This window comes from Muntiacus reevesi, chromosome 3 (assembly GCF_963930625.1).
Source record: "Muntiacus reevesi chromosome 3, mMunRee1.1, whole genome shotgun sequence".
Lineage (NCBI taxonomy): Eukaryota > Metazoa > Chordata > Mammalia > Artiodactyla > Cervidae > Muntiacus > Muntiacus reevesi.
In genome coordinates this window covers 17,879,934-17,890,307 of record NC_089251.1, presented here as the reverse complement: position 1 = coordinate 17,890,307, position 10,374 = coordinate 17,879,934, and the positions used below count along the sequence as shown (strand labels likewise).

General features: G+C 42.9%; 1 pseudogene; it reads right to left on the bottom strand.

Moving 5' to 3' along the window:
* Window positions 1–846: 846 nt before the first annotated feature.
* LOC136163937 (pyruvate dehydrogenase (acetyl-transferring) kinase isozyme 1, mitochondrial-like) lies at window positions 847–2,599 on the bottom strand (annotated as a pseudogene).
* Window positions 2,600–10,374: the final 7,775 nt, after the last annotated feature.

Genomic DNA, 10,374 nt, shown 5'->3' with positions numbered 1-10,374 from the left:
GAAGGACTGATGCTAAAGTTGAAACTCCAATACTTTGGCCACCTGATGCAAAGAACTGACTCATTTGAAAAGAACCTGATGCTGGGAAAGATTGAAACCAGGAGGAGAAGGGGACAACAGAGGATGAGATGGTTGGATGGCATCACCAACTCAATGGACATGAGTTTGAGTAAACTCCAGGAATTGGCAATGGATAGGGAGCCCTGGCGTGCTGCAGTCCATGGGGTCTCGACTGTGTGACTGAACTGAACTGAAATGACCTCAAAAAATGTTCCTAAAATGTTTAAAGATTCCGTTTGGGTCTCCAACTTATCTTCTGATTAAGTAAAGCAATTTCCTCTCTAATAAAAAAGAGATGAAAGTGATCTCCTGTTGCAAAGAGGATACAGTCCAGATTAGTTAACATGTGTTCTGGCAGCTTATGTGTTCTGGCTTAGGGAAGGGTGAAAACATATATAGTTAGATGTAATGTCTTCATGAAACCTGACAAAACAGTAAAACTTGGGAGGAGTTGGGGTGGGTAGAGTTGATAGTTGATAAAATTATTTTAAATTGTAGAAGCCCAAAGGCCTCATGGGTTTGTTCAAACTTCAACCTGAAACACTGCATGCATATTTCAGACATTCTGACACTTTGTGGCATCAAAGGAACACACAGTCTTTCTCAGTGACCTTGAACTCCAAGGTCATCATGCTATAAGTGCCCCACCCTCTTGTGTTAATTAGCTAAGATAAATTGTTCTGCTCTAAGAGGTGATATTTCTTTAATTTTTTTTTTCTCTGAACACCACCCCTTCCAAATTTAATAAAAAGCCACATCTGGATTTTCCAGGGGTCCCAAGTGTGTCTAGACACTGCAGAATGTCGTCATGTCTTTTGGTTCTCTGCTGGGGACACACCAGTCATCGGCCTCATGGTTGGTGTAATGCTTCCAGGCAGCTTCGCTATACACCGGGAGTTTTTGTATTGATTCTGTTGAGAGAGCCTTAATGTAGATGACTGTCTCTGTCCCGTGGCCCTCTAGAGAAGAGAACTTTAGGTTTCCTTGGAAGTACAGTGCATAAAGATGTGATATGGGCGATCCATAACCAAAACCAGTCAGGGGCACTGCTCGGGACATCTCGACATGAGGCCGGGGTGCAGTGGTGTACATGTAGCTAAAGAGTCGGTCAGTTGTCCTCAGAGGAACACCACCTCCTCAGTCACTCATCTTCACAGTCAAATCCTCCTTACCCAGTGTGATGTGGACCTGAGTAGGACCTTTGTCGGCGTGATGCTCCATCCTTGCTCTCATTGCATTCATTTAGTTCTTCAGTTCTAGTTTGGGAGAGTTCAGTTCAGCTCATTTGGGTCTGACTTTTTTTTTTTTCTGACTCTTTAATATAATACAAATCACATAGATGCCTAGCATTTTCATCAGTTCAGTTCAGGTCAGTTGCTCAGTCGTGTCCGACTCTTTGCGACACCATGGACTGCAGCACACCAGGCCTCCCTGTCCATTACCAACTCCCGGAGTTTACCCAAACTCATGTCCATTGCGTCGGTGATGCCATTCAACCATCTCATCCTCTGCTGTCCCCTTCTCCTCCTGCCCTCAATCTTTCCCAGCATCAGGGTTTTTTCCAATGAGTCAGCTCTGCACATCAGGTGGCCAAAGTATTGGAGTTTCAGCTTCAACATCAGTCCTTCCAATGAACACCCAGGACTGATCTCCTTTAGGATGGACTGGTTGGATCTCCTTGCAGTCCAAGGGACTCTCAAGAGTCTTCTCCAACACCACAGTTCAAAAGCATCAATTCTTCGGTGCTCAGCTTGCCAACTCTCACATCGCCATCTTTAATAACTTCAACCACATTGCAGTCTGGATTTATGCTTCCAAGGTGTTCTTGTTGAGATAGGCTTCCTTTGCCTTTTCCACCAAATAATAAAGAGTGCTGATTAAGTAACATACTAATTGAAATTCAACTCACGTAGAAACGATCCAAAAATTACTGAACATTCTGGCTGGTGACAGGATCCACCCGAGAGCTCTCCTTGTATCCAACCACACCTTCAGCCATTGTGGGAATCACCTCATTGTGTCGGTTCCTGATCTGTATCACTGCATCTGTAAACTCCTAAACAGTTTTAGCATCTTCAGCACTTTTGTCCTTAAACCAGCTCTGTAGCAACTGAACTGATGGTGTCCAGAGAAGATGATCTGGAAGGAGACTTAACTCTTTCATTGTATTTGCCAATCTCACAGGCACCTCTTGCCGCAGAAACAGAAGTGAGGTCTTTTCACAAGCAAGCACAGATCCGAAGTCCAGGAACTGCTTCTTGCAGCGCGCCTGAACGGCGAGAAGCGCGCAGAAGCTGCCCTTGGCCCGGAACGCCGCGCCCGGGGGCCCGGGCCGGCCGAGGCGGCTCGCGAAGCCGGCGCGCCAGCCTCCTGCCGAGGTCCGCCCAAGGAGCCAGGCCCGGGCGCCTGGGCAGGGAGGGACGTCAGCTACGTGGCGGCCTCGGGGGTGGGGAGGCGCGGCCACCGCCCGCCTTCCCGGAGCCCGGCCTTGCGCCTTCTTGAATTTTTCGTTCCAACCGAAAAACATGAATCTACCCATGCGGTGAGCATTTTGTAAACAGAACTTAATATTTGTTTTTTTTTTGTTCAATTGGATACTATAATGCACTCTCAATAAACAATTGGATACTATAATGCACTCTCAATAAACAATCTTTAAAAATGCCACTATGGGGCTATTTGTACTTTTCTACTTAATTTTTATGAAAAACATTTTTTAAAATGTCATTTTCAGTTCAGTTCAGTCGCTTAGTCGTGTCTGACCCTTTGCGACCACATGGACAGCAGCACGCCAGGCCTCCCAGTCCGTCACCAACTCCCAGGATTTACTCAAACTCATGTTCATTGAGTCTGTGATGCCATCCAACCATCTCATCCTCCATCGTTCCCTTCTCCTCTTGCCTTCAATCTTTCCCAGCATCAGGGTCTCCACGTAAATGAGGCAGCATGAAAAAGCAATAAAGGATGATTTGAAAACCAGGAAAAGAATGATATTTTATCAAAAGTCATCATCAAATTGACAAAAAGCCTGCTAGTCAGTCTTGACTATTTTTTTATTGCTAGAACTTCTATTTGCTATAGTTTTGTAAGGATATCTCTCCTTATTGTTGGTGGTCTTTATTGCAGAGCTTCTAATAAAACTGGTGCTCTGTTGCTTGAGAAATTGATAGCATGGGATCCTTATTTTATTCAACAAACTCTATTGGCCGTCACATGAGCTCATGTAACCACAAAGACGTTCGTCTAAAGCAGAAAACAGACATGTTGCTTCAGAATTGGGACTATCCAGAGAAAGACAGAGGCCCTGCAACCCTTCCACTTTTATGCGATCCTTAAAACAAGAAACACTTCTCAAAGCAGGATTCTCAAAGTGGTAGTGTTCTGGAATGTTTATGTTTAACCATCCAAGCGGTATGAGGGAAACCTTCTTGTAATCCTGATGGTATCTCTGTAGTTATTTATAGGGCTCATTCAGAGATAACTGGCAACAGCTGAATCCAGGCCCTGTGTAGATTGGCCCTGAAGTGCATGGACAACACAGGAGATGGACCCTGGTCTTCGTGCCTGCTCCTGGAAGAAAGACACATGAGCTTTCCAGTGATTGGAGTGGTTCGAGCCCGTGTTTACAAGGGCAGAGATAAATGAAAGAGGAGATGACTATCTGGCCAATGCAGATAACACTGCCGCTAACTCTGCTTTTAAAGGCAAAGCAGGAGGCTTGAGCCTGAACTCTGGGGACTGGATGAGGAACCAGAGCAACAGCTGTTGTCCTGTCCACATCTTGCCTCAATGGCCAGCCAGTGGCAATTGTCGTGGGGCCCCCAAAGCCACACACATACCCCCCACAGTTTGTCCTCTCTCACCCACTAGAGTTTAGGATACCAGACACCTGGTCACCCTGAGGCTGGCATCACCCCAGAGTCCCTTCTCAGCCCAGGCAGAAGGTCATGGGATTTGGGGGACGAATTCTGGCTGGATTTGAGTTCTGTCTCCAGAACATGTGGCCATGGATACTTCCTAATCTGTTGAGTGGGCATACCAAAGTGGTAGCCAGCTCATGGAGCTGAGGTGATCAAACATGAATTGCCTAGCTCATGGTAAGAGTTGTCTCAAAGGAAGTAATTTGGGGTGAGACACCACAGCTAGTTTCCACATTCATGGATGACTCTTACCTAAATCGGTTTTTCATATATTAGTTGCAATGGTAATTTTTGAAGTCGATCATTCTCTCTAAATTTACTGAATGCATTAGAAGGTCTTTCTCTCCTTTCTCATGTGTTCTTCACTTGTTGTCTAATCACTGGTCTTCAGTGTTACTTTTGAGAAGTCAATGCGTTCTCATGTGGCATCCAAATTCTTATCTTCTGCTCCATTCTGTCTCCAGAAGTCTACAATTTTTTTTACACTCAGTAATGTGAATTTTCATTATTATAATATGTCTTATTTTGGATCTTCTCATCATGGGCCGTGTTGGGTATTTGAGGAGTACTTTTATTCTGGTGATTTATAGTTCAGTTTGAGGAAATTTCCTCACATTCATTCTCTGATCATTCCTCTCACTCTTTTCTCTGTTGAATTCCTCTTACTTAGATGTTGGACTTCCTCAGTGATATTTGACATTTATTTTTTATTTTTTAGGCCACCTCAGGCAGCATGTGGGATCTTACTAATAATAGTTCTCCAACCAGGGACTGAACCCTTGCCTTTGGCATTAGGAGCTCAGAGTCTTAACTACTGGACAGCCAGAGAAGTCCCAATGTTTGACATTTATACCCGCCTCTCCTTTTCCATCTTAATCCCTTTATTTTACTTTTAGAGGGAGTTTCAACTTTAGCTTTCTGACCTTCCACTGACTTGATTTTTTTGACTTATCTATTTTTAATTTCAAAGAGATGAGGTCTTTCTTGCACTCTGATGACACGTTTCTTTAAAAAAAATTCCTATTCTTGTGGCTATGTTTTTTCATCTCAAGATATTAATATTAACTCATGTTAACTTTGATTCATTTCCTCTGAATTCTTTTTTTTCCCTCAGTTCATTTTGGCCTCTTGTTTGCTGAAACATTTTCTCAAATACCTAGCAATCCCGAAATCTCATAATTAAAAAAGTGGGGCACAGAAAGGCGGACTGGAAGTTGTATGTGTGAGTGCATGTGAGGTATGTGCATATGTGTGTATGATGTGTGATATATATATGTATTCTGTGGTATGTTTGTGTGTGTGATTGTGTGTGTGAGTGTATGGCATGTGTTTGTGTGTATGTGTATGGCGTGTAATAGGTGTGAGCGTGTGTGTGTGCTTGTGTGGTATGTGAATGTGTGTGGTAGATGTGTATGCATGACTGTGTGTGTGTGAATGTGTGTGCTGGGGTAGGGCAACATGGGAAGAAGGGGATGTGGACTGTCGGGCTTCCCCCATAATCTGATCAGGAAGGAAGCCTGTTTTTTTCAGAGGAGAGTGGAGTTTGGGTTTTGGGTATCAGAAGTCTCCTGACTTTATCAAAGATGGATAATTTTCTTTTTTTTTAAACTTTCCTTTTTGTTTTTGTTTCTGGATGATTTACAAGAGGAGAAAGAGGTGGGAGGTGGGAACATCTTTTAGTCATCTCAAGACAAGAAGTTCTTGTCGAATTATTTCTAGCGTTTCCCAAAGTAAGAAGACTAGCAAGAGAGAACATAGACCCAGTGACAGAAAGTCCTTACAAAAAAAGCTGCACATTTCCTTGTTTCTTTCCATGACTGTTACCATAAGTGACAGGCACACAACCAGTGTAATGTGTAAATGCAGGATTTCTCCCTCCTGGAAGACCTGTCTAGCACATTTCACAAATCTTTCTCGAATAGAAATTGCTCTTTACTGCAGGCAAAATGCTGCTGGATTTTCACAGTTATTTTGGAAAGAGTTCCATATCGTAGCAATAGAGGTGTATCTTTCTGTGAGTGAAAGTTGCTCAGTCCTGTCCGACTGTTTGTTACCCCATGGACTATACAATCCATGGAATTCTCCAGGCAAGAATACTGCAGGAGGTAGCTGTTTCCTCTCCAGGGGATCCTCCCAACCCAGGGATCAAACCCAGGTCTCCCACACTGTAGGTGGATTCTTTACCAGCTGAGCCACCAGGGAAGCCCAAGAATACTGGAGTGGGTAGCCTGTTCCTTCTCCAGGGGATCTTTTCAACCCAGGAATCGAACCGGGGTCTCCTGCATTGCAGGCAGATTCTTTACCACCTGAGCTACCAGGGAAGCCCCGAAATGGAGCAACAGGAAATGGATTTACATTCCTTCCCTGAATCGATTACAAGATATACGATAAATCAGTTATTAAGATAATGGGCGTGCGTGTGCACGCTAAGCTGCTTCAGTTGTGTCTGACTCTTTGCAACCCCATGATCTGTAGGTAGCCCTCCAGGCTCCTTTGTCCATTGGATTCTCCAGGTAAGAATCCTGGAGTGGCCTAGAGGAGAACATAGGCAAAACACTCTCCGACATAAATCACAGCAAGATCTTCTATGACCCACCTCCCAGAATATTGGAAATAAAAGCAAAAATAAACAAATGGGACCTAATGAAAATTAAAAGCTTTTGCACAACAAAGGAAACTATAAGTAAGGTGAAAAGACAGCCCTCAGATTGGGAGAAAATAATAGCAAATGAGGAAACAGACAAAGGATTAATCTCAAAAATATACAAGCAACTCCTGAAGCTCAATTTCAGAAAAATAAACGACCCAATCAAAAAACGGGCCAAAGAACTAAACAGACATTTCTCCAAAGAAGACATACAGATGGCTAACAAACACATGAAAAGATGCTCAACATCACTCATTATCAGAGAAATGCAAATCAAAACCACAATGAGGTACCATTACACGCCAGTCAGTATGACTGCTATCCAAAAGTCTACAAGCAATAAATGCTGGAGAGGGTGTGGAGAAAAGGGAACCCTCTTACACTGTTGGTGGGAATGCAAACTAGTACAGCCACTATGAAAAACAGTGTGGAGATTTCTTAAAAAACTGGAAATAGAACTACCATATGACCCAGCAATACCACTTCTGGGCATGCACACTGAGGAATCCAGATCTGAAAGAGACACGTGCACCCCAATGTTCATCGCAGCACTGTTTATAATAGCCAGGACATGGAAGCAACCTAGATGCCCATCAGCAGATGAATGGATAAGGAAGCTGTGGTACATATACACCATGGAATATTACTCAGCTGTTAAAAAGAATTCATTTGAATCAGTTCTAATGAGATGGATGAAACTGGAGCCCATTATACAGGGTGAAGTAAGCCAGAAAGATAAAGAACATTACAGTATACTAACACATATATATGGAATTTAGATAGATGGTAGCGATAACCCTATATGCAAAACAGAAAAAGAGACACGAAAGTACAGAACAGACTTTTGAACTCTGGGGGAGAAGGTGAGGGTGGGATGTTTTGAAAGAACAGCATGTATATTATCTATGGTGAAACAGATCACCAGCCCAGGTGGGATGCATGAGTCAAGTGCTCGGGCCTGGTGCACTGGGAGGACCCTGAGGAGTCGGGTGGAGAGGGAGGTGGGAGGGGGGATCGGGATGGGGAATACGTGTAACTCTATGGCTGATTCATGTTAATGTATGACAAAACCCACTGGAAAAAAAAAAAAAAGAATCCTGGAGTGGGTTTCCATGCCCTTCTCCAGGGGATCTTCCCAATCCAGGGTTCAAACTCATGTCTCTTTATGTCTCCTGCATATACAGACGTGGTCTTTACCCCTAGCACCACCTTGGAAGATCCTATCTTTCTGGGTCTTTAAAATTTCAAATTCCTAACATCTGATGACACCTATACAGATTGAAGAAGTTCTTGCAAAGTCAGGTAGTATGTAAGTATGTAAGTACAAGAAAACCTCAAAAGTCAGTATTCAAAATCATTGTCCCAAGTAATCGATAAAGATTGGCAAACAAACAGATTGGCAAGAGGAGATCTTGCAATTCGACAGAGTTTAGAGAGCAGCAGATTCATGTTACTGTGCTCTGGCATGCAGAATTAATTCAAATGCCAACTTTCTATACAAGTTTTTAAATTATTTTGCTCAGCAGAGTAGTTTTTCTCTAAATGTTCCAAGAAATAGCATAATGTGTCTTCATATATCATCAATTTAAGCCATGACTTAAATGTATCCAATTACTTATTGAAACTATTGCTTGGCCCTATGTATTCATTCCATATCTGATATCTGCATACTTCATTGAGATAATTTTATATACTTAATAAAGCTGTGGTTCCCTTACTGCTGTTTTTTTTAAACAGAATTTCTTTTTTTTTAATTGAAATATAATTGCTTTACAGTGTTGTATTAGTTTCTGTGGTGAAAGTGAAAATGAAATTTGCTCAGTTGTGTCCAACTCTTTGCGACCCCATGGACTGTAGAATCCATGGAATTCTCCAGATCAGAACACTGGAGTGGGTAGCCTTTCCCTTCTCCAGGGGATCTTCCCAACCCAGGGATCGAACTCAGGTCTCCCGCATTGTAAGCAGATTCTTTCCCAGCTGAGCCACAAGGGAAGCCCCATGAACTGTATAAAATGACAAAAAGATATGACACTGAAAGATGAGTCCCCCAGGTCTGAAGGTGTCCAATATACTCCAGAGAAGAGCGGAGGAGAACTACTAACAGCCCCAGAAACAATGAAGTGGCTGCGCCAAGGCGGAAATGACAGTCAGTTGTGGATGTGTCTGGTGGTGAAAGTAAAATCTGATGCAGCAAAGAATAGTTTTGCATAGGAACCTGGAATGTTAGGTTCATGAATCAAGGTAAATTGGACATGGTCAAGCAGGAGATGGTAAAAATAAATATCAACATCTTAGGAATCAGTGAACTAAAATGGACAGGAATGTGCAAATTTAAGTCAGATGATCATTATATCTACTACTGTGGGCAAGAATCCCATAGAAGACATGGAGTAGCCCTCATAGTCATCAGAGGAATCTGAAATTTACTACCTGGGTGCAACTTCAAGACATAATAATCTTGGTTCATTTCCAACGCAAGCCACTCAACATCATAGTAATTCAAGTCTATGCCCCTATCACCGATGCCAAAGAAGCTGATCAGTTCTATGAAGACCTAGAAGACCTCCTAGAACTAACACCAAAAAAAGATGTGCTATTCATCATTGGGGATTGGAATGCAAAAGTAGGAAGTCAAGAGATACCTGGAATAACAGGCAAGTTTGGCTTTGGAGGACAAAATGAAGCAGGGCAAAGGTTAACTGAATTCTGCCAAGAGAATGCAATGGTCATAGCAAACACCCTTTTCCAGCAACATGAGAGATGATTTAACACATGGACATCACCAGTCGGCCAATAACAAAATCAAATTGAGGACAGTTTTCTGTAGCTGAAGATGAGGAAGCTGTATACAATCAGCAAAAATAAGACCTGGAGCTGACTGTGGCTCAGACCATCAGCTTCTCATAGCAAAACTCAGGCTTAAACTAAAGTAGTAGGGAAAACCACTAGGCCAGCCAGGTATGACTTAAATCAAATCCCCTATGAATATGCAGTGGAGGTGATGAACAGATTCAAGGGATTAGAACTTGTAAACAGTGTGCCTGAAGAACTATAGGCCAGAGGCCTGCAGTATTGTACAGGAGGCAGTGAACAAAACCATTCCAAAGAAAAAGAAAAGCAAGAAGGTAAAATGGTTATCTGAGGAGGCTTTCAGTTCAGTTCAGTCGCTCAATCATGTCTGACTCTTTGCAATCCCATGGACTGCAGCATGCCTGGCTTCCCTATCCATCACCAACTCCTGGAGCCTACTCAAAGTCACGTGCATTGCGTCGGTGATGCCATCCAACCATCTCATCCTCTGTCGTCCCCTTCTCCACCCACCTTCAATCTTTCCCAGCATCAGGGTCTTTTCCAATGAGTCGGTTCTTCGCATCAGGTGGCCAAAATATTGGACTTTCAGCTTCAACATCAGTTCTTCCAATGAATATTCAGGATTGATTTCCTTTAGGATTGACTGGTTAGATGTCCTTGCAGTCCAAGAGACTCTCAAGAGTCTTCTCCAGCACCACAGTTCAAAAGCATCAACTCTTCAGTGCTCACCTTTCTTTATAGTCCAACTCTCACATCCATACATGACTACTGGAAAAACCATAGCTTTGACTAGATGGACCTTTGTTGGTCAAGTAATATCTCTGCTTTTTAATATGCTATCTAGGTTGGTCATAGCTTTTCTTCCAAGGAGCAAGTGTCTTTTAATTTCATGGCTGCAGTCACCATCTGCAGTGATTTTGGAGCCCAAGAAAATAA